This window comes from Cherax quadricarinatus, chromosome 45 (genome assembly GCF_038502225.1).
Source record: "Cherax quadricarinatus isolate ZL_2023a chromosome 45, ASM3850222v1, whole genome shotgun sequence".
Taxonomy (NCBI): Eukaryota; Metazoa; Arthropoda; class Malacostraca; order Decapoda; family Parastacidae; genus Cherax; species Cherax quadricarinatus.
The window spans coordinates 13,144,710-13,168,434 of record NC_091336.1 but is presented as its reverse complement, the minus strand read 5'-3'; the positions used below and the strand labels follow the sequence as shown (position 1 = coordinate 13,168,434).

The 23,725-nt window shown below is 39.0% G+C and overlaps 1 protein-coding gene across 3 annotated transcripts in view; it reads left to right on the top strand.

Annotated features, from left to right (window-relative positions):
* The first annotated feature begins 202 nt into the window (after positions 1–202).
* Positions 203–23,725, top strand: part of LOC128694832 (uncharacterized) — a 459,074-nt gene continuing 435,551 nt past the window's right edge. For all 3 annotated transcript variants that reach the window (XM_053785148.2, XM_053785152.2, XM_053785149.2), the window contains exon 1: positions 203–526. The gene's annotated coding sequence lies outside the window, so the exon portion shown is untranslated. The remainder of the gene's footprint in view (positions 527–23,725) is intronic.

Genomic DNA, 23,725 nt, shown 5'->3' with positions numbered 1-23,725 from the left:
CTATTGCCAAGTTTCTTGAAGATAGGCCTCTGAGTCGTGGAAAAAAATGTTTGAAGAATAACAATAATGCTTCAGTGTCTATCTTAACAGTATTTATAAATGAGAAAGATGATAACGTGAGAATATATATGAGGCGCTTCATGAGTGAGCAACTTGACGAAGTTTATATAAACAGACGGCAACTGCCCAGCCATTCAGTAATGGTGTAACAGTTGGTGGAGGCTGCACGTCGCTCCCGTCTCTCCTGTCTAACAGGGAGTCTTCCCAGTGATCGTGAAAGTTTAATGATTCTACAAGGGAAATAGATACATCATTGTTTGTGAAACTCATACCATAAGTTGTGTTCATCATTACCAAAGTGGAATCTGGTAGTGGAGAGTCTTGCAGTGGTTATATAGTGTAGGATCACATGGCTGCTGTGTTAAGGCGTATTTGAAGTCTACTGGCGTAGTAGCCTTCAAGTGTACCACCAGCATCACCTACCTTCCCTCCTGACACCTGACGACCTTCATTATGTGCTGAACAGGTGAGCTACTCACAACTAAAATTAGTAACAAAGACATACGTACACAAAATGTGACATATCTTGGAACTTTCGTCCAAAAAGTTTCTTAAACGTAAAATTATCCAGGTAGGCATTATGTGCACAAGGAAATAAAGATATGGGAAAGAATCTAACAATAGGGAAAGTGATGGCTCTATTGACCTAGCTAAGTGGGTGGAATCTTTATTTATTTACAATCATATGTACTGTTGCAACCTGATACACACGAGTTATGAATGAATAATGAGAACAGTTCTTCAGAATATAAACTCCGGAGGGTAAATGAACTAGAATAACCAGTGAAGGTTATTTCCCTTGGCTGTGTTCAAGGTGCTCCTTCATGGTGCGACCCTTGTCTGTCGACTACCTCCTGGGTTTTCACAATATTTACTGCTAGGTAACAGTGACAGCAGGTGTAGGTAGGTATATGGTTTGTCAGGAAACAGGACAAGTGTTTCCTGACGTCAGTCTTAGTCATATGGATGACCCGTAGCTGGAGCTTTTGGTCATCTGACCGAGGCCTTCGCTGTATGACCCTGGTAGGTTTAGCGCTTCCTTTTGATTATAATAATAATAATAATAATGACCGAGGCCTTCCGCTGGCTTACCCCTCCACCCCCTTTATAAATTATGGTTATGATTATAATAATTTCTTCTGGACAGCAGGTGTTGAAAGACCTGTCCATATGTAACGCTTCTTAAGGTCCAGCCTGGGTTGTACCATGATTGTATGGAAATAAAGACAGCTCACAGCAGCGCATGTCTTACTAACCTACTTTATTAGTCGCCATTGTATATTATACAGTTGTTATAATGATAAAATTGTATGTAGCTTGATAGATTCCATTTAATTTGAAGAATAAGAAAGGTTGGCCAGAGAGTAAGCCTATAGCGAAAGTGGATGTATTGAGAACTTTGGAATTTAAACATTAATTATATTTTGAAAATTATGTCATACATACCTAACATTCGTGTTCTAAGATTGTATTTAAACATTATGATACGTATCATTATATTAACAGTATGCATTATCAACATTTAGATGACTAGCACATTTGTGCAACCTTTGTGTATTTTTATTACCGAAAAAATTTCTACACTTAAGGGAGGTACCTAAAACTTCGTTTTAGGAAAAATCCAGAGATTTCTCTCAGAGCTGTTTATTTTCTTCCCCTACCACCCCTTTATATATATTTATTCGTTCAATAATAACCCACATGGAGACAGAAACACAGAAGATTAATTGGTCTGTATATTTCGATCCCCTTTTTGTGTATCTGTCTATGTGTAGGTTATTATTGAGCATTGACAAGTGTTCATTACACTTTAATTATCCATATATTTATCTGTTGATTTTATAAAATCTTCATTTAAATGATACATGGAACATACGTTTACATTTTAATGAGTAAAGGTTTTGAGGAGTTTACATTTATGTAATAATTGGAAATAAGTCACTTTCTCTGACTTCTTTTTTTTTTTTGGGGGGGGGGGATTAAACTAGGTAATTTACACACGTTACTGTGTATTATAATTTGTGTAACTGTATTTACGTGTATCTGTACCTAAAGAAACTTACTTGCTTACACAAATTTAACTTCTGGTAAACCTCGAACTTCTCAGTCGTTGGAGGGGAACCCAAGACGCAGCTGTCTACAATATATTTCTCACCTCTGTATTCGACTGAAGAAACCTGTTGCGCAGGCGAAATGTTTCGGCAATAAAGATACTGATACTCATTTGTTGTACGTGTGTCTTATTGATCCATAAATGATTTGGGATCGATACTCGTGCACACCATCTAGTTTGTTCAGCATGCTGGGATTGTGAAATACGTGTAGTAATAATGGTAGAATTAACGACAGAATGTTAGATAAATGGGCACACAGATGCAACTAATGTGGCAACAGGTTTAGTGCTTCTCACGAGTATCGGTATCGGGTAATTTTGAAGGCATCGTCATCGGTATCGACCATAAATTGAGTGCTAGTATCGGTGTCCTTATCTTTGGTATTACCTAATTTTGGTGGTATCGATATCGGCAAAAAGTTTGACATCGTACAAATAATGATCTTCCTTGAGTGAAACTCCTGATCCCAGGCAAGGCCTCCAAGAGAAATTTTTGCAAGGCCGAGCAAAACTGCTTTGGGGCCATCCCTGGGGGACAGACTGAGGGGCCCCCAATCTAAGGGAATTTTAAATAATTATTTTTTATAAATAAACTTAAAATAGTTGAAATTACCAAAAAAAAAAAAATAAAATGAAAAAAAATCAAAATAAAACGTCTGTGGCTAAGGTGCCCTTTCAGAAATTCACAGCCGGGCCCCGGAAAATGTACCGGCTTAATCCCCCTCTCAGGCCCCGTTCCCAGGTACTATAACCCTCAAAGATTTAGCGCTTCCTCGCTGTATAGCCCCTATTAATTTAAAAGTGGAAATTCTGGAGATCACTGTATGTATAGCATGACTAGAATGCAGAGAATGAAGAATAAATACCTTAGAGGAGGACGTGGCGAAGTGAAGGGAAGGAAACAGTTAAGATGATTTGACCGTGTAGAAATATAACACTGGGGACAGCAGAAATATTCTTCAGTGTAATACAGAGGAATATAACACTGGGGACAGCAGAAATATTCTTCAGTGTAATACAGAGGAATATAACACTGGGGACAGCAGAAATATTCTTCAGTGTAATACAGAGGAATATAACACTGGGGACAGCAGAAATATTCTTCAGTGTAATACAGAGGAATATAACACTGGGGACAGCAGAAATATTCTTCAGTGTAATACAGAGGAATATAACACTGGGGACAGTAGAAGTATTCTTCAGTGTAATACAGAGGAATAAAACACTGGGGACAGTAGAAGTATTCTTCAGTGTAATACAGAGGAATAAAACACTGGGGACAGTAGAAGTATTCTTCAGTGTAATACAGAGGAATATAACACTGGGGACAGTAGAAGTATTCTTCAGTGTAATACAGAGGAATATAACACTGGGGACAGTAGAAGTATTCTTCAGTGTAATACAGAGGAATAAAACACTGGGGACAGTAGAAGTATTCTTCAGTGTAATACAGAGGAATATAACACTGGGGACAGTAGAAGTATTCTTCAGTGTAATACAGAGGAATATAACACTGGGGACAGTAGAAGTATTCTTCAGTGTAATACAGAGGAATAAAACACTGGGGACAGTAGAAGTATTCTTCAGTGTAATACAGAGGAATAAAACACTGGGGACAGTAGAAGTATTCTTCAGTGTAATACAGAGGAATATAACACTGGGGACAGTAGAAGTATTCTTCAGTGTAATACAGAGGAATAAAACACTGGGGACAGTAGAAGTATTCTTCAGTGTAATACAGAGGAATATAACACTGGGGACAGTAGGAGTATTCTTCAGTGTAATACAGAGGAATATAACACTGGGGACAGTAGGAGTATTCTTCAGTGTAATACAGAGGAATATAACACTGGGGACAGTAGGAGTATTCTTCAGTGTAATACAGAGGAATATAACACTGGGGACAGTAGGAGTATTCTTCAGTGTAATACAGAGGAATAAAACACTGGGGACAGTAGAAGTATTCTTCAGTGTAATAGAGAGGAATATAACACTGGGGACAGTAGGAGTATTCTTCAGTGTAATAGAGAGGAATATAACACTGGGGACAGTAGTATTCTTCAGTGTAATACAGAGGAATATAACACTGGGAACAGTAGGAGTATTCTTCAGTGTAATACAGGAGAATATAACATTGGGGACAGTAGGAGTATTCTTCAGTGTAATACAGGAGAATATAACATTGGGGACAGTAGGAGTATTCTTCAGTGTAATACAGGAGAATATAACATTGGGGACAGTAGGAGTATTCTTCAGTGTAATACAGAGGAATATAACACTGGGGACAGTAGAAGTATTCTTCAGTGTAATACAGAGGAATATAACACTGGGGACAGTAGAAGTATTCTTCAGTGTAATACAGAGGAATAAAACACTGGGGACAGTAGAAGTATTCTTCAGTGTAATACAGAGGAATAAAACACTGGGGACAGTAGAAGTATTCTTCAGTGTAATACAGAGGAATATAACACTGGGGACAGTAGAAGTATTCTTCAGTGTAATACAGAGGAATAAAACACTGGGGACAGTAGAAGTATTCTTCAGTGTAATACAGAGGAATATAACACTGGGGACAGTAGAAGTATTCTTCAGTGTAATACAGAGGAATATAACACTGGGGACAGTAGAAGTATTCTTCAGTGTAATACAGAGGAATAAAACACTGGGGACAGTAGAAGTATTCTTCAGTGTAATACAGAGGAATATAACACTGGGGACAGTAGAAGTATTCTTCAGTGTAATACAGAGGAATAAAACACTGGGGACAGTAGAAGTATTCTTCAGTGTAATACAGAGGAATATAACACTGGGGACAGTAGAAGTATTCTTCAGTGTAATACAGAGGAATAAAACACTGGGGACAGTAGAAGTATTCTTCAGTGTAATACAGAGGAATATAACACTGGGGACAGTAGAAGTATTCTTCAGTGTAATACAGGAGAATATAACATTGGGGACAGTAGGAGTATTCTTCAGTGTAATACAGGAGAATATAACATTGGGGACAGTAGAAGTATTCTTCAGTGTAATACAGAGGAATATAACACTGGGGACAGTAGAAGTATTCTTCAGTGTAATACAGAGGAATATAACACTGGGAACAGTAGGAGTATTCTTCAGTGTAATACAGGAGAATATAACACTGGAGACAGTAGAAGTATTTAGCGTAATGCCGAGGAATATAACACTGGAGACAGTAGAAGTATTTAGTGTAATACCGAGGAATATAACACTGGGGACATTAGTATTCTTCAGTATAATACAGGAGAATATAACATTGGGGACAGTAGAGGTATGTATCCTAGTCATCAAATTGTTGATACAGTGTACCGTGTACAGTGTACCATCTATAAACGGTATTGTGTATCGCCTATAATAAAGGAAGAATAGGGTAGCCCCAGTCCCTTGGATGAAGATGCTGCTTTGGGCAACATTAGGCCCCTCCTTGAAGGGCCTCCAGTCAGGAGCGAGTGTTGGTCAATCCCATAATGATGATAATAGTTAAGAACATATATAATGAGATTAAATCCAAGACGGGCGGGTGTGGCGGAGATTTAATTTCAAATATATTATGTAACGTGTACCATGGTAGCCCAGTCTGGCGCCACCACTGATTGTAGTCGTTGGGAAGAGCTAAACACGTAAGGATCATACAGTGCCTAATAACCATGAGCGACGTTCTTTTTAACTTTTTCCTGTTTTTTTTTCGCCTACTTAGTTGCCAAACGTATGATGGCCGTTAATTTTTTAAACATACGATTTTTCATAGCTATGTAACTTAATTTATAACTTAATTTAGCCTCAATAAACTTAAAGCAACTTAAATTATTGGAGATTAATAATAATAATAATATCTTTATTTACTACAAGTACAAGGTATACAGTCCTAGCTGACATCAATGACATACTACTATATAGAAAGTCGCTTGTTATGCTGAGCATTTCGGGCAAATTAGGTCAGTTTTGTCCCAGGATGCGACCCACACCACTCCACTAGCACCCAGGTACCCATTGTAAACTGATAGGTGAACAGGGACAGCAGGTGTCTTGTGGAAACACGTCTCTAATGTTTTCCAGCCATACCGGAGGAGATTCGAACTCCTGACATCAGTGTTGTGAGCTGAGTGCTCTAGCGATCGAGCTACGGGACAGCATTTGTAAACGACAAGTAACAGTCGGTTGATTAATGAAATTTAAAGCCTATCTGATACATGAGGGTCACCTGCTCACGTAAATAATACCATAAATAGGGACTAAAGTTAACTCTCAGCATATATACAGAGATATATACCTCTCGGTATATATGGGCACCGCGTTAGGAAATTGGAGTAATCACATGAGGGTAGGCTAGGGCGGGGCGCATACATACATACATCTGTGAGTGTATATAGATGGACTGTGTGGGCAGGATACGTTAAACTACGCAGGTGCACTCACTATTCTTGCTTCGCTCTACGCCAGATGTGTCGTCGACACACTTCATTTGCCACGAGCCCTTTACAGTTTTTATGGTGGTGACTTCAGTGTCCGTTAGCGGCTGTTCAGTGTCCGTTAGCGGCTGTTCAGTGCCCGGTACCGGCTGTTCAGCGCCCAGTAGCGGTTCAACGCCCGTTAATGGCTGTTCAACCTCCGGTATCGGCTGTTTAGCGCAGTTAGCGGTTGTTCAGCGCCTTTAGTAACGGCTGTTCAATGTCTTTTGTAACAGTTGTTCAGCGCTTGTCAACGGCTCTTCAGCACATAGTAACGGCTCTTCAGCACATAGTAACGAGCCGGCTCTTCAGCACATAGTAACGGCTCTTCAGCGCATAGTAACGACTCTTCAACGCATAGGAACGGTTCTTTTACCGTATAGTAACTGCTCTTCAATGCATAGTAATGGCTCTTCGTTGCATAGTAACGGCTGTCCAGCGCCTAGTAACTGCATGGCGGTAGCACACAAGTGACCTGCAGCCTTAATGATCATGTAGTGTAGTAGGTTTTAAACCTAACCATAATCATAGCACGCAGGTGTCATTTACCGCATCCCTTTTGATTGTATGGTTAACCAGGCTGTTGCCGAATATAATGGTATACAGTACCGACAAGTAGATCAGACACGCGTGCAACATTTCTCCTGCACAGCAGGCTTCTTCGATCGAACAATACAGAGGTTGCAACTATGGAGACATCAGCAGTGAAGAGACCGTCATCCTTGAAGGACTGACCACGTCATCCTTACTTCTTCACTGCTGATGTCTCCATATTTGCAACCTCTGTATTCGACTGATGAAGCCTACTGTGTAGGCGAAACATTACGGAATAAAGATACCTAACTGTGGCATATGTGTGGAAAAAGACACTTATGTACATGTGTGGAAAAAGACACTTATGTACATGTGTGGAAAAAGACACTTATGTGGCACATAAGTGTCTTTTTAAGAACATAAGAAAGAACACTACAGCAGGCCTACTGGCCCATACAAGGCAGGTCCAAGTCCCCCACCAGCCCAAGTCAATGCCCCAACCTAGTAAGGTCAGGTCACATTCATTTAAGAAAGGAGCACGGCATCTGACCTAGTAGCACAAGCTAGTCAAGTCCAACTCACACCCACCCACACCCACTCATGTATTTATCTAACCTATTTCTAAAACTACACAACGTCTTAGCTTCTATGACGGTACTCGGGAGTTTGTTCCACTCATCCACAACTCTATTACCAAACCAGTGCTTTCCTATATCCTTCCTGAATCTGAATTTTTCAAATTTAAAACCATTGCTGCGAGTCCTGTCTAGGCTAGATATTTTTAGCACGCTATTTACATCCCCTTTATTTATTCCTGTTTTCCATTTATACACCTCAATCATATTCCCCCTAATTCTACGTCTTTCTAGAGAGTGCAGATTCAGGGCTCTCAGTCTATCCTCATAGGGAAGATTTCTGATACATGGGATCAACTTTGTCATTCTCCTTTGTACGTTTTCCAGAGCATTTATATCCATTCTGTAATACGTGACAGGAAAAAAAACACGTAACTACTGAGGAAAACTGAGTATTTTTGCGCTTCTTCTTCTTCTAATAATAATAATAATAATAATTTTAGGAAAAGTTTTCCATACCGGCTCTACGAGCACAAGTTTGAATGACGAAAATTATCATAAGCATCGGGATGCGCTAAACCCGTAGCGCCTGGGAAATAGGTCATCATCAGCTTTTATCTGAGGAACGGAAAGGTAGCTCCAATTATCTGGATCAAGAGCATTTCACCAGCATCAAGGCACCCTCCCTGAATCATGAATGATCATGATTATACCGGAGGTAAAAGTTTTAGCAGATAGTGTACTGTTGTGTACAACTCAAGGTGAGAGTAGGCTAAACTGTTATTACGTGGACATAATGGTAACTTTACTAAGTGATGGATATATGGGCCAGCGGACTGACAACAGCAACAGTTTGGTTGAACAGATGAAGAACAAAAAAGCGCAATACCTTGACTGGAACAATACACAAATAACCCGCACATAGGAGAGAGAAAAGCTTTTGACGACGTTTCGGCCCGTCTGGACCATTTACAAACTCGCGTCACAACAGATAAGTCAGGCGGCAGACTACTTTTTTTTTTTTTTTAATTTTTAAGCTTTATTAGGAAATTTATTTTTTCTATTAAAATATATTTTTTGGTGCGGTAGGATTAATTCATAATAAAAATTACCTAATTTTTCATATTTGATGTAAATAAAATAGGATAGAAAAACTCTGGAAACTGAACACAGGAGCCGAGTAAATTCTGCCCGAGAATACTGTCGTGTCGAGTTGTTAAAATTAATTATAAGCGGAGGAAGCTATTTATTGCGAGGAATTTCACCTGAGTTTCTATTGTGTTAGAGGCAGGAAGTAATAAAATAAATTACGTACACATGAGGTCCATTATTGTGCAGTACCTGTGACCGATTTCAAGGATTTTTCTAACTTTATGCCCATTTAAAGTTCCTTGGAGTTAACACTAAAGCGCAAAGTTACAGTTGTGTACTCTATGTATTCTCTTACTGACAGACTGCTGCTTGAGTGTGGGGGACTATTTGACGATAAGATTACATTTTCCTGCCAAAATTTCTGATTTACTGTGCACCCTATGCATATCTTGAGAACAGCAGTAGCTAGTTCATTGTACACCTTATATCCGTACTGTGGACACACGAGAATGAACACTGCAATCAGGCCATGGACGGTAGCGGCTAGTTTATTGTGTTCCCTATGTCCATTCTGTGAACGATAGCTGCTAGTTTATTGTGTAATCCATGTCCATCATGTGGAGGGTAACGCCAGGGCTAACAGGAGCACAGTCTGGACGGTAATATATGGAGCTCATGGAAATTACAGTAAACAAAACGGTGTTCACGAATAAAATATTTATCGTCCTTAAAATACAAACTAAAAACTACATCTAGTAGTGGGCCCGTGTATGGCGTAGTTGAAACGTTCACTACCTGTCGTCTGCCTGGTGATTTTTGCGATCATCGCCCCAGTGGCCCAGTCTCAAGCAAAATTTCACAGTCGAAAGTCATTTTATTTAAACTGTTAGTACTTGCGACACGCATTCCGACAAAAGCACTTTAGCCTGGTTGTTAAGAAACAGGGTTGTTCGTAATTTCCCTTATGCTTGGAATATGGTGGAGCCGACAAATGGTAAAAAAAAAATATATATCGAAAGACCTGTTTTTTTATTACGACACTCCAATAAAAGCAGTATAGTACTAAGAACTCGTTAAATATAAGGAAACAAAGACTCTTCAACGCCTTCCCTTTATACATAAGAGAAGTTACCAACAAACCCCCTGACTGTCTTCAAGAGGGAATTTTATAAGCTTCTCAAGTCATTTCCCGATCAGACCGGCTGTGGTGCATACTTTGGACAACGTACGGCTGGCACTAACAGCTTGGTTGATCAAGTCAGCAATCTGGAGGCATGGTCTGGGGCTAGGCCTCAGGGACGGCGATGTCCGAAATTATCTTAAGGTAACCCCAAATTACCTTAAGTTACCTAGGTAAGGTTTTGTCAGGTAGCTACTTGAAATATCAAGACAAACAACAAATATATAGAACTGAGAAGTGGTCAAGCCAGGTGGTGGGCGAGGCTGAGCTCAGTGGAGGTTGAAACGTCTGGCTGTACAGGTGGTGAGGTGACCTGTCAGGTGTAGGCGAGGTCAGAGGTCGAGTCAGGTGATGGCCCCGCGGAACCCTGAGGCCAGGTAACACTGGGTGTGTTCTAGATTGACAAGTCAGGTCCTGGTAATTTGTGCCTCTTGTGTTATTCTAGAATAGCTTTATCGAAGGTTTTGCCGACATGCACATACCTCTGTTCTGTGTGATGCTGTGAGAGACAAGTTTAGCCGCTGATTCCAGACATAACTGCCTCTCTCTTTTCTTGGTACATGAGATGTTCTTGAAGTTCCTGAGATGAGCATATGTGTTCATGTGTACCACACACGCATTCCGTGTGTAGTTCATCTTGCTTGTGCTTTTGTGGTTGGGTGTCCCAAGTCTCTAGATGTTTCTCTTATGTAAACGCCATCTTATCCCTATATGGGATTCAGTACATTACAACTTTATATCTTTTCTGCGGCATACAAAATGTAGTTTACATGTAAGAAAATATTGTTAAGCACAAAAGAAAGCCACTAGCATGCTGTGCATTTCGGGCAGATTGCACCTCTCCCGCCTACGGTATATAAGCCACTTCTCCGCTCATATGCTATATTCTATTGAAGATTGATGGACTACCACATCGACTCAAGGTTGAGGGACTGATTACCTCATTCTCCTCCTGCTCTTCACGATTCTCCTTTGTATGGACTGATGAAGCCACTGTGTGGCGAAACGTTTCCTCAATAAAGATACCCAAGAGTTGCACATGTGTCTATTTTATCAACATGTCGGTTCTCTGAACCATTCATCTACACTGTATAACTCTGCAGTGGCGATGTTCTTGACAGGGTGAAGTGTTAGAGGAAGTTCTTTAATAGTTTTTCTGGTCAACATAGCAACTCCATTGTCAGCTGCACGGAGAATAAGGATCTACCTGGAGGTTATTCCGGGGATCAACGCCCCCGCGGCCCGGTCCACGACCAGGCCTCCCGGTGGATCAGGGCCTGATCAACCAGGCTGTTATTGCTGGCCGCACATAGTCCAACGTAAGAACCACAGCCCGGCTGATTCGCCACTGACTTTAGGTATCTGTCCAGCTCCCTCTTGAAGGCAACCAGGGGCCTATTGGTAAATTCCCTTATGCTTGGTGGGAGGCTGTTGAACAGTCTTGAGCCCCGGACACCTGGATTACCTGGAGGTTACCTGGAGGTTATTCCGGGGATCAACGCCCCCGCGGCCCGGTCCATGACCAGGCCTCCCGATGGATCAGGGCCTGATCAACTAGGCTGTTACTGCTGGCCGCACGCAGTCCAACGTACGAGCCACAGCCCGGCTGATCCGGCACTGACTTTAGGTATCTGTCCAGCTCTCTCTTGAAGGCAGCCAGGGGTTTATTGGCAATTCCCCTAATGCTTGATGGGAGGCTGTTGAACAGTTTTGGGCCCCGGACACTTACGGTATTTTCTCTTAGTGTACCAATGGCGCCCCTACTTTTTATTGGGGGCATTTTGCATCGCCTGCCCAGTCTTTTACTTTCGTAGGGAGTGATTTCTGTGTGCAGATTTGGGACCATTCCTTCCAAGATTTTCCAAGTGTAGATTATGATATATCTCTCCCTCCTGCGTTCCAACGAGTACAAGTCAAGTGCTTCCAAGCGTTCCCAGTAGTTAAGGTGCTTGACAGAACTTATACGTGCGGTAAAGGATCTCTGTACACTCTCCAGATCTGCGATTTCACCTGCTTTGAATGGAGATGTTAATGTACAGCAGTATTCCAGCCTAGAGAGAACAAGTGATTTGAAAAGGATCATCATGGGCTTGGCATCTCTCGTTTTGAAAGTTCTCATTATCCATCCTATCATTTTCTTTGCACGTGCGATCGTGGCACTGTTGTGATCCTTGAAAGTGAGATCCTCAGACATTACTACTCCCAGGTCCCTTACATTATTTTTCCGCTCTATTGTATGGCCGGAGTCAGTAGTATACTCTGTTCTAGTTATTATCTCCTCCAGTTTTCCATAACGGAGTAGTTGGAATTTGTCCTCATTGAACATCATATTGTTTACCGTTGCCCACTGGAAAACTTTGTTTATATCTTCTTGGAGGTTAACCGCGTCCTCAGCAGATGACAGCCTCATGCAGATCCTAGTATCATCCGCAAAGGATGATACGGTGTTGTGGTGTATATCTCTGTTTATGTCTGATATGAGGATAAGGAATAAGATGGGGGCGAGTAATGTGCCTTGTGGAACAGAGCTCTTCACTATGGCAGCCTCCGATTTAACTCTGTTGACCACTACTCTTTGTGTTCGATTTGTTAGGAAGTTGAAGATCCATCTCCCCACTTTCCCAGTTATTCCTTTAGCACGTATTTTATGGGCTATTACGCCATGATCGCATTTGTCAAATGCTTTTGCAAAGTCTGTGTATATTACATCTGCATTCTGATTTTCTTCCAGTGCATCCAAGGTCATGTCATAGTGATCCAGTAGTTGTGAGAGGCAGGAGCGACCTGCCCTGAACCCATGTTGCCCTGGATTGTGCAGATTTTGGGAATCCAGGTGATTTGCAATCCTGCTTCTTAGCAGTCTTTCAAAGATTTTTATGATGTGGGACGTCAGAGCTATTGGTCTATAGTTCTTAGCTAATGCTTTGCTGCCACCTTTATGGAGTGGGGCTATATCCGTTGTTTTAAGTGACTGTGGAATTTCACCCATGTCCAAGCTCCTCCTCCATAGTGTACTTAGGGCACGCGAGAGGGGTTTCTTGCAGTTCTTAATGAAAACAGAGTTCCACGAGTCTGGGCCCGGGGCTGAGTGCATAGGCATGTTGTCAATGGCTTTTTCGAAATCTATCGGAGTTAGGGTAATGTCGGAAATCTGGCATACATTTATGGAGTTTTGAGGCTCATTCATGAAGAAATCATTTGGGTCGTCGATCCTCAGACCGATTAGTGGTTCACTAAACACAGAGTCGTACTGGGATTTCAATATTTCACTCATTTCACTTATTCACTCATTTCACTCATCACTCTTATGGTGTTTTCTCTTAGTGTACCAATGACGCCCCTACTTTTAATTGGGGGTATTTTGCATCGCCTGCCCAGTCTTTTACTTTCGTTGGAAGTGATTTCTGTGTGCAGATTCGGGACCATTCCTTCTAGGATTTTCCAAGTGTAGATTATGATATATATCTCTCCTGCGTTCCAACGAGTACAAGTCAAGTGCTTCCAAGCGTTCCCAGTAGTTCAGATGCTTGATAGAACTTATACGTGCAGTAAAGGTTCTCTGTACACTCTCTAGATCTGCAATTTCACCTGCTTTGAATGGAGATGTTAATGTACAGCAGTATTCCAGCCTAGAGAGAACAAGTGATTTGAAAAGGATCATCATTGGCTTGACATCTCTCGTTTTGAACGTTCTCATTATCCATCCTATCATTTTCTTTGCACTTGTGATCGTGGCACTGTTGTGATCCTTGAAAGTGAGATCCTCAGACATTACTACTCCCAGGTCCCTTACATTATTTTTCCGCTCTATTGTATGGACAGAGTTTGTAGTATACTCTGTTCTAGTTATTATCTCCTCCAGTTTTCCATAACGGAGTAGTTGGAATTTGTCCTCATTGAACATCATATTGTTTTCCGTTACTCATTGGAAAGCTTGGTTTATATCTTCTTGGAGGCTAACCGTGTCCTCAATAGATGACAGCCTCATGCAGATCCTAGTATCGTCTGCAAAGGATGGTACGGTGCTGTGGATTACATCTCTGTCTATGTCTGATATGAGGATGAGGAACTGGATGGGGGTGAGTACTGTATTGGGTATTGAAAATTGTTGTTTATACTGTGGGCTGTGGGTAAAATCAGCCTGCGATTAATGGTAGTATAATTCCTGGGATTTGAAAATACGTTACGGGACTTGAATCTTACAGATCATAACGTATTTAGACAAAGCCCTCCTCTGTATATTCTTGTTATTCTCGTAGATGCTTGCTGCTGGAGATCCTGAGGGTTAACAGGTTTCTTTTTGCTTCCCATCGTTATCATCACCATCAAAATAATAATAATAATAATAATGACACTGACCTCGCACATTATTGAAACATTTGAAAGAGTACTGAGAAGTAAGTTAGCTAAACATTATCTCACGAATGCGCTGGACAAAGAGTAGCGTGACAACTTACACAGTTCTTGGGAAAGTCTTCAACAAGTGATTATAATAGGTCGTTTTGATAAGGACCTGCCTTGTATGGGCCAGTAGGCCTTCTGCAGTGTTTCTCCATTCTTATGTTCTTATGTGTACACAATTATATATATTTTTGTCTCGTATTTGCGCACCTCTGGAAAGACAGCGGTAGTGTGAATGATGGTGAAAATAAATAACAAAAAGGCACAATACCGTGACTGGAACGATACACAAATAAATGTTTCTTTTTCGGGTCACCCTGTCTTGGTGAGAGACGACCAGTGTGTTAAAAAAAATCTAACTATAAACCATGGTACTATATTCCTCTTAACAGATAGTATTATAATTTTCATGAGTGGCATCCGTGGACGCGGCAAACCTCCAAGTCCATGCAGATTCCATCCATCCAGTAGGTCGCAGAAAACAATGATATTTAAGATATTTTACGAAGACAAATTTAAGCTTTGTTATGAAAAATAAATAATAAATAAAAATTGAGTTACTGTAATAGAAAATGTAATGACGCCATTCAATAAACGGAAGGAAAATGTAAGAGGCCAGAGGGTATCCATGACAGATATAGCTGTTACAGTTACCGTCAGAGGGGATCATGATGCTGATGAATTACAACCACTTTCATGTTCCATGGATCAAAAGTTTTTGTCTCCTACTCTCCAGGAAATGTATGACCTTTGTAGGTTTAACGCTTCGCTATTAATATAATAATAATACCGCTGCGTTACAAGCTGGGTTTTAGGCTGCCGGTGAATCCCAGCATCGACATTTATAGGCAAGGTCACCTATGGTACGTTACAATGTGAACGAACGTGCGTTACCACGTCAGCGACGTTACGTTACAGCGTCGGTGAGCTTACGTTACAAAGGCAGAAATAAAACTATATGCTGACGCTCCGTAATAGTCTTTTACTAGGCTAATTAGGTTGTACTGGAAACAGCGAGTATATCAACGTGCACCACTGGACACGTGTTGAAGTGTATTTAAATATTGCATAATGTGGTAACCTTGTGTATTCTTCCAGTATTGCATAGTGAATATTATTATTCTATGTGGTTTATGATAAGGAGGTGGCTCCTTGATGCTGGTGAAAGTGTAATGATAACACTATGCGGTTTATGGCATTTTGTTGTGAAGACGTTTCCTCCAGCAGGTCGACGAAAGGTCTACTCAGTAAACCGCATGTTGTGACCTATTAACATGTTTGTTGATATAATCTACTATTGATGTATAAGACTCCTGATGCAGGGAATGGGAGTTACCCGTACCTTCTTTATATTAAATCTGTTTTCCCCCATTCCTCAGGCGCTGTATGACAACAACGGTTAGGATAGTTAAGATTTGTCAGGAAATAGGACAAGTGTTTCCTGACGCGGGTCTTAGTCATATGATGACCCGCCGCTGGAGCTTTTGGTCATATGAACGAGGCCTTTCGCTGACTTACAGGTCCACCCCTTTAAAAATTTTGGTTATGTGTAACCATTTCATAGTATTGAAAGCAACGGGTTGAGCTCCTACTCATGGACATAATCTGGTAGTAAACGATACATGTGACACGCCAGTATATTAAACACTCCAGTAACATTTTATTCTACAGTTCACGTCGTTCACATACAATGCAACCAGACCCAGATGATAGCATAAAATAAAGTCCAGCTTTAGAGGTAATTTATTCGTTAGAAAAAAATCTGACGTATTTATGTCTAAACTTGTAATTGTGTTTGTTCATAGGATATTTTGTATAGGTTCCTTTAAAATAATGAAAACGAAATATATTCTCTATGGAATGATTGATATCGCTAACAAAAATTTTGCTGAGTAACATTAATGGCAAAAGTTTTGATTGACTTGCAACAGTTTGAAATTGCTACCAAGTTACATCTTACGCGAGCCTAGCAGTCGTCACTTTCTACTTACCAAGTGTCTGAAAGTTTAAAAGCGATGAAGTCTCATCTTCACATTATATGTTATTAATAGCTGTGGTATGGGAGTACATGGGAAAGAGATATCAAGACCGTAACAGATAACAGTGCTTGTGTGCCGGCAACACCATGTTACTTACGCAGCTTTTGTTATAGATATTTTCGTGAAAACCAAACTCATATGCCGACATTAAAAACAACAAAAGAGATAGCTTTTCAACATTAGTTCATAAAACGCACATGAAAATTTTTAAGGAAAGTAAGAAACGTTGAATCTAATCCTATTAATTACTGTATTTTCCTGCATATAAGGCGCACGATATACGTATCATAACGGTAAATTAGTGATCATATTCAAGGGTTAATTACAATCTTACTGTAATCTAGAGCGTAACCCAAAGCCTGCCCTTGACCATGATCTTAAGCATATAAGACGCAGGGTGATTTTCCAAGACTTTGTGGGAAAAAGGTGCGTCCATCTACGGTACTAGCATCTACAACATTTATCACAACCACCACGTTTACCTCCATTACCACTACTACTACTACCACTATTTTTACCTCCGATACCACCACTACTACTTAACAGTTGAGTCACTTATTCTACATTCATTTTCTCATGCCCTGACCGGCCGGACACAAGGAAGAATATTAGTATCGATTAGTAATATTTTTGAGAAGCATCATCCCCTCAAGGGAGGTTCCTTGGTGCTGGTGAGGGGTTATTGATACACAAAAATTGAACCTGTTATTTCCTTTGAATTGTATCTCCTTCCTTGAATCGTACCTAATTGCATTTCCCCTGGTGCCGTACGCTCTACTACCTTATTGCTTCCCTCAAGTATAATAATAATAGTAATAATGATACTAATGATTATAATAATAATAATAAAAGTAGTAGTAATCATGAGGGGGGGGGATATGATAGAGCGGCCAGACACTAGAGTCAGCTGAGAAATAGTTACTCCTCCCACTTTCCTTCCCCCAGCCAGAGATAAACATTGTATTCACAATCAGTGAGTATTAATCATGGGATCAATATTGAGATTAAGTTGGTTGCTTTATTGGGTTTTAAAGCCTGTCGACTACACGAAGGCCATTAAAGCTGCACGTAACCTGTACTCCGCCAGTCAAGGGTGCTCTCATTCCTAAAATGAGTTAACTTCTGGTATATATATATACACTGAACTCAGGCGTACCTCTCGGAATATATAACTTCAGGACCAGGTAAGTCTGTACCACACGTTAAAGAGTACCTGTCAATTTATGGACAGGTAAGGCATTAGATACATTTGCAACACCTGGGTATCCTTATTTGTAGACCTTTTGTCATCCTGTGGCTTTATCAGTTAGATACGGAAATGATATGCGAAGACAGTTGAAGATGAGGTAATCAGTCCCTCAGGTGGAAGCTAGTGTTCATCACCTTAGTCTTGATGAATATCTCATAGCAAGTGGAACAGTTCCCTTGTCTAACAACACATTTACCTTACTGACAGGTGGTGGTTGAGCAATATTTAAAGTGATCACTTTCCACAGTGCTTCTTGATTTTCAGTGTATTACATAACATCTTAGCAGTTCAGCTACATTTAAATATATGTTAATATATGAGATGACGCAACATTCATGTGTATGTTATTTAATTTGACTGGCGATTTATCTAGGTATGGATAACTTTTAGGTTATATTGTATTTTCAAGTTTTAGTTAGAGCAATGATTGCAGGATTATCAGAATATGCAAGATTCATTTAGTTCATTCCGTTTCAGTATCATGTTTTGTGCGTTATTATTATTATAATAAAAAAGAAGCGCTAAGTGTTGTTTCGTGCGTTGATACAGGAGAAAGCTTAATATTTGTGTTTGATTTAGTTTGGTCTAGATAAACCAATTTTTGAACCAGTCTTCTGAGTTTTAATTTAGCTTAGTAAGGTAGTACGTATATTCATGCTGATCTCTCCATCATATTTCAGATCTGTTATCTTTGGCAGTGCGCGATATATCTTCACTTATCACTGTTGACGTTACTAAGCACGTTGTAAAACACACGTATCTGAGTGAGACCTTTTTATTGGTCATTTTGCTTAGCTTTTTTTTTTTATCTCCGGTTTCGAGGGATTTTCTACCCCCTTCCCCACCCACAGCCTGGTTTGAGGCCAGGCTTATATGCTAATTGTCTGGTCAGCCAGGCCGGTTGTGTTAGCGGTTCGTAACGTCAAATAGCCATCGCTACCCGGCTGATTCTGCACTTATAGACGGCAGTGTTTAATAGGCTTTATCAAGCCTATTTAGGGCGATACGCCTACTACTATTATTATAACTATTGCTATTACAACTACTGCTGCTATTACAGCAACTACTGCTACTACTACAAATATTGTTACTACAACTATTGCTACTACAACTACTTACTACTACTACGACAACTACTACTACTACTACTACTATAACTACTACTACAGCTACTTAATACTGCTACTACTGCTACTACTACAACTACTTACTACTACTACTGCTTACTACTACTACTACTACTACTACTACTACTACTACTACTACTACTACTGCAACTACTTACGACTACTACTACTAATACTATCATCACCATCACTTCCATCTTTCTCTTCTTACCCGTCTTCTGGTGTTTGCTTATTCTCGCTCACTTGTAACTTGACAATGATCCAAGATGGAGCAAAACGTCATCTAAACTTTCTTTCATTATTTTTTTGTCTGTCGCTTCGCCGGCACACTGAGGTCACAGTAAGAAAAAACGTCGTTTGTTTAGGAAGATGTGTTTGTGTTTAAGATTTTTTGTGTTTGTTTAGGAAGATGTGTTTGTGTTTGTTTAGAAAGATGTGTTTGTGTTTATTAAGGAAGATGTGTTTGTGTTTATTAAGGAAGATGTGTTTGTTAAGAAAGATGTGTTTGTGTTTATTAAGGAAGATGTGTTTGTGTTTGTTAAGAAAGATGTGTTTGTGTTTATTAAGGAAGATGTGTTTGTTAAGAAAGATGTGTTTGTGTTTATTAAGGAAGATGTGTTTGTGTTTATTAAGAAAGATGTGTTTGTGTTTGTTAAGAAAGATGTGTTTGTGTTTATTAAGATGTGTTTGTGTTTGTTAAGAACGATGTGTTTGTGTTTATTAAGGAAGATGTGTTTGTGTTTGTTAAGAAAGATGTGTTTGTGTTTGTTTAGGAAGATGTGTTTGTATTTGTTTAGAAAGATGTGTTTGTATTTGTTAAGGAAGATGTGTTTGTGTTTGTTAAGGAAGATGTGTTTGTGTTTAAGAAGATGTGTTTGTGTTTGTTAAGGAAGATGTGTTTGTGTTTGTTTAGGAAGATGTGTTTGTATTTGTTTAGAAAGATGTGTTTGTATTTGTTAAGGAAGATGTGTTTGTGTTTGTTAAGGAAGATGTGTTTGTGTTTAAGAAGATGTGTTTGTGTTTGTTAAGGAAGATGTGTTTGTATTTGTTTAGGAAGATGTGTTTGTTAAGGAAGATGTGTTTGTGTTTGTTAAGGAAGATGTGTTTGTATTTGTTTAGAAAGATGTGTTTGTATTTGTTAAGGAAGATGTGTTTGTGTTTAAGAAGATGTGTTTGTGTTTGTTAAGGAAGATGTGTTTGTATTTGTTTAGGAAGATGTGTTTGTTAAGGAAGATGTGTTTGTGTTTAAGGAAGATGTGTTTGTGTTTAAGGAAGATGTGTTTGTGTTTAAGAAAGATGTGTCTGTTAAGGAAGATGTGTTTGTGTTTAAGGAAGATGTGTTTGTGTTTGTTAAGGAAGATGTGTTCGTGTTTATGAAAGATGTGTTTGTGTTTGTTTAGAAAGATGTGTTTGTGCTTATTTAGGAAGATGTGTTTGTGTTTGTTAAGGAAGATGTGTTTGTGTTTGTTTAGGAAGATGTGTTTGTGTTTAAGGAAGATGTGTTTGTAGATGAATGGTTCAAAGAACCGACACGTTGTTAAATTAGACACATGTGCAACTCTTGGGTATCTTTATTGAGGAAACTCCTGTTCTTCAAGTTTATCCTTTGTATGGACTGATGAAGCCACTGTGTGGCGAAACGTTTCCTCAATAAAGATACCCAAGAGTTGCACATGTGTCTAGTTTAACAAGATGTGTTTGTGTTTGTTTGGGAAGATGTGTTTGTTAAGGAAGATGTGTTTGTGTTTGTTAAGGAAGATGTGTTTGTGTTTGTTTAGGAAGATGTGTTTGTGTTTAAGGAAGATGTGTTTGTGTTTGTTAAGATGTGTTTGTGTTTGTTTAGGAAGATGTGTTTTTTTGTGACACCAGTGTTGGTTTAGCGCTAACCCCGGTGTATATGTATATAATTGGGAGACACAACTGCATCAGGTCAAGAACAAAAAGTCACAATACACAGATAACCCGCACGTAGGAGGCTACTTAACTAGTTAATAAAGAATGTCTAACTAGTTAATGGTGCAAGTCGGACCGAAACGTCGTTATAAGCCTCATTCTTCTATGTGCAGGTTAAGTGTGTATTGTAACTGGTACCTAGGTTCCTGCACTTACTAAACATGTTGAGATGTACTTCAGTATTCTCTAGGAGTTAGGTGAGGGAAGGGGGAGCTTAGATACTGATGTGCATGATAGATCATACATTATTATAGTTATCATCAGAGATAACTTGTCTGAGGGAATGATCAACTGTTACTTACCATTTTTTGTCAAAGGCACTTGTCGATCAAACGCTTGGCTTGACTTGTTGTGTGTGTGTGTGTGTGTGTGTGTGTGTGTGTGTGTGTGTGTGTGTGTGTGTGTGTGTGTGTGTGTGTGTGTGTGTGTGTGTGTGATATATCATAGATTATTATATAGTTATCGTCAGAGATAACTACTGTGAGGAATGATAACTGTGTGTGTGACTGAGATATAAGGGAGATAACTGCGTGCCTTCACCCTGTGTACCAGATAATGTGACATAATTATGTCCTATTTATGATAAATCATTTATTTATTAATGTCCCTCCCCTCCCTTCCCCTCCTCTCCCCTCCCCTCGAGGGATGTGTTTGGATACCGGTGAGGGGAGGTTCTTGATCCAGGGAATTGAACCTGTCCTTCCTCGAACCTAGTCAGCTTTCATCCGTCTCCCCAGGCGCTGTATGATGATAATAATAATAATTATAAAAGCAATAATAATATCAATAACTACAATAATAAAAGCAACGTTAATAATAACAACAATAATGATAATAACAGCAGTAATAATAGCAATAACAACAATAAGAATAATTATAATAATAATAACACTAACAACAATAATAACAGCAACAATAATAATAATAATAGCAACAATAACTATAATAATAATAACAAAAGTAAGGTTAACAACAGTAATAATAATAATAACAATAAGAGCAATAATGTCCTTGTTATTGTGCTTGGTATTGTAGCCATGATTAGTTGATTCATATTCATACTTGTAAAGTTCATTATTATTTTATTCACGGAGAAGCGCTAAACCCACACGTGGCTAGGCAGTGACTGGGGACTGAGAGGTAATCAGGTTAGATCCAATGCAGGGAAAGGTAGCTCTAATACAGTGACTCAAGAGCACTTCACTAGCACCGACGACCCCCTTCCTCTTGAAGGGCCTATTATTATTATTATTATTATTATTATTATTATTATTATTATTATTATTATTATTTTATAATTATTGCATTATAATTATTTATAATCATTATTGTTATTGTTAGTAGTACTAGTAGGATGGGGAAGCGCTAAATCAGTAGGAGTCAACGGCATGAGGATGGGAGGCAAAAATTTCGACTCATACACGTGCGGCCAGCAATAATAGCCTGGATGATCAGACCCTGATCCACCACGAGGCCTGGTCTCAGACCGGGCCGCGGGGGCGTTAACCCCTCGAAGCCCTCTCCAGGTAAACTTATGTACACATATATACAACTATGAGTGAAGTGCCTGAGTTAGGAGTGTTAGTGAGGTAGATGAGTGAGGTAAAGTATGAGGGAAGTAGAGAGGTTAATTACCCGCTCTAAGAAGGTAGTTAGTGACGGGTTAATGGCATGTTAACCAGCTACTTACCTGCTGTTTATTTATTATAGCCTCATTGGCTTGACTTAATGTGGCCTTGTACTAAACACTTTCTAATTATTCTTGCATTTTTAAAGGCGCCTTTGTTGTAAGTCATTTACCTTTAGGGAAAGGACGAAGAAGTCTTCATAGGAATTAAATTCTTCCCAATTTTCCAAACTACAAAAATAAAAGTCTGTTGTAGTTTTGACAAAAGTAACGTCGATTTTTAGATTGTGTTGCAGGTTGTATTGCGTCTCAACTGGTGTGTAATGTGTGTTGTTAATATGCTGGCACAAGACTGGCATACAATCAACGGTATATTAGTATGTTGGTAGTCACCTATTACACTGCTGCTGCTGCTGGTCACCCATGACGCTCAACTACTGCTACAAGCAGACCATTACACCCAGCTGGTGGTGGTGGTGTGGGTGAGGTGTGTTAGTGCCTGCCTGTTTTCTGTACGTGTCACACAGGTAACCTCTTCATAAAGTACAATGATAACGCAATTTGAGAGACTATTCTTAGTATCTACATCATACTACACTTTACGATTTCTCAGTAGTGAGAATTCCACATGCCACGTTCTCTAACGTATATATATATATATATATATATATATATATATATATATATATATATATATATATATATATATATATATATATATATATATATATATATATGTGTGTGTGTGTGTGTGTAGGTTGTGTGTGTGTACTCACATATTTATATATATATATATATATATATATATATATATATATATATATATATATATATATATATATATATATATATATATATATATATATTATATTATATTATGTATATGTATGTTGTGCCGTATAGGTAAAACTGGTCAATTAGCAAGAACTCATTTAAAATTAAATACTTTCTAAACTTTTCTCTTATTCGTGTAAAGATATATTTTTTTTCATTTATGTTAATGTAAAAATTAATAATTTTATACCAAAACAATCTTAGAAAACTTACCTAACGTTATTATAACAAGAGCAATTTAATTTCGCCTAATCCAACTAAATATATTTTAGATAAGTTTACAGTAATTTAATAATAAACAAACACAATGAAAAATATTTTTTTTCGTTAGGTTCAGAATCAATTTTGCCAAATTATTGCATACACAAATTTTCGGATGCCTTATATGGCAAGAAGAGCTTTGCTGTTTAAGCCAAAATCGCAAGTTTTCCCTATATGGCACGACATATATATATATATATATATATATATA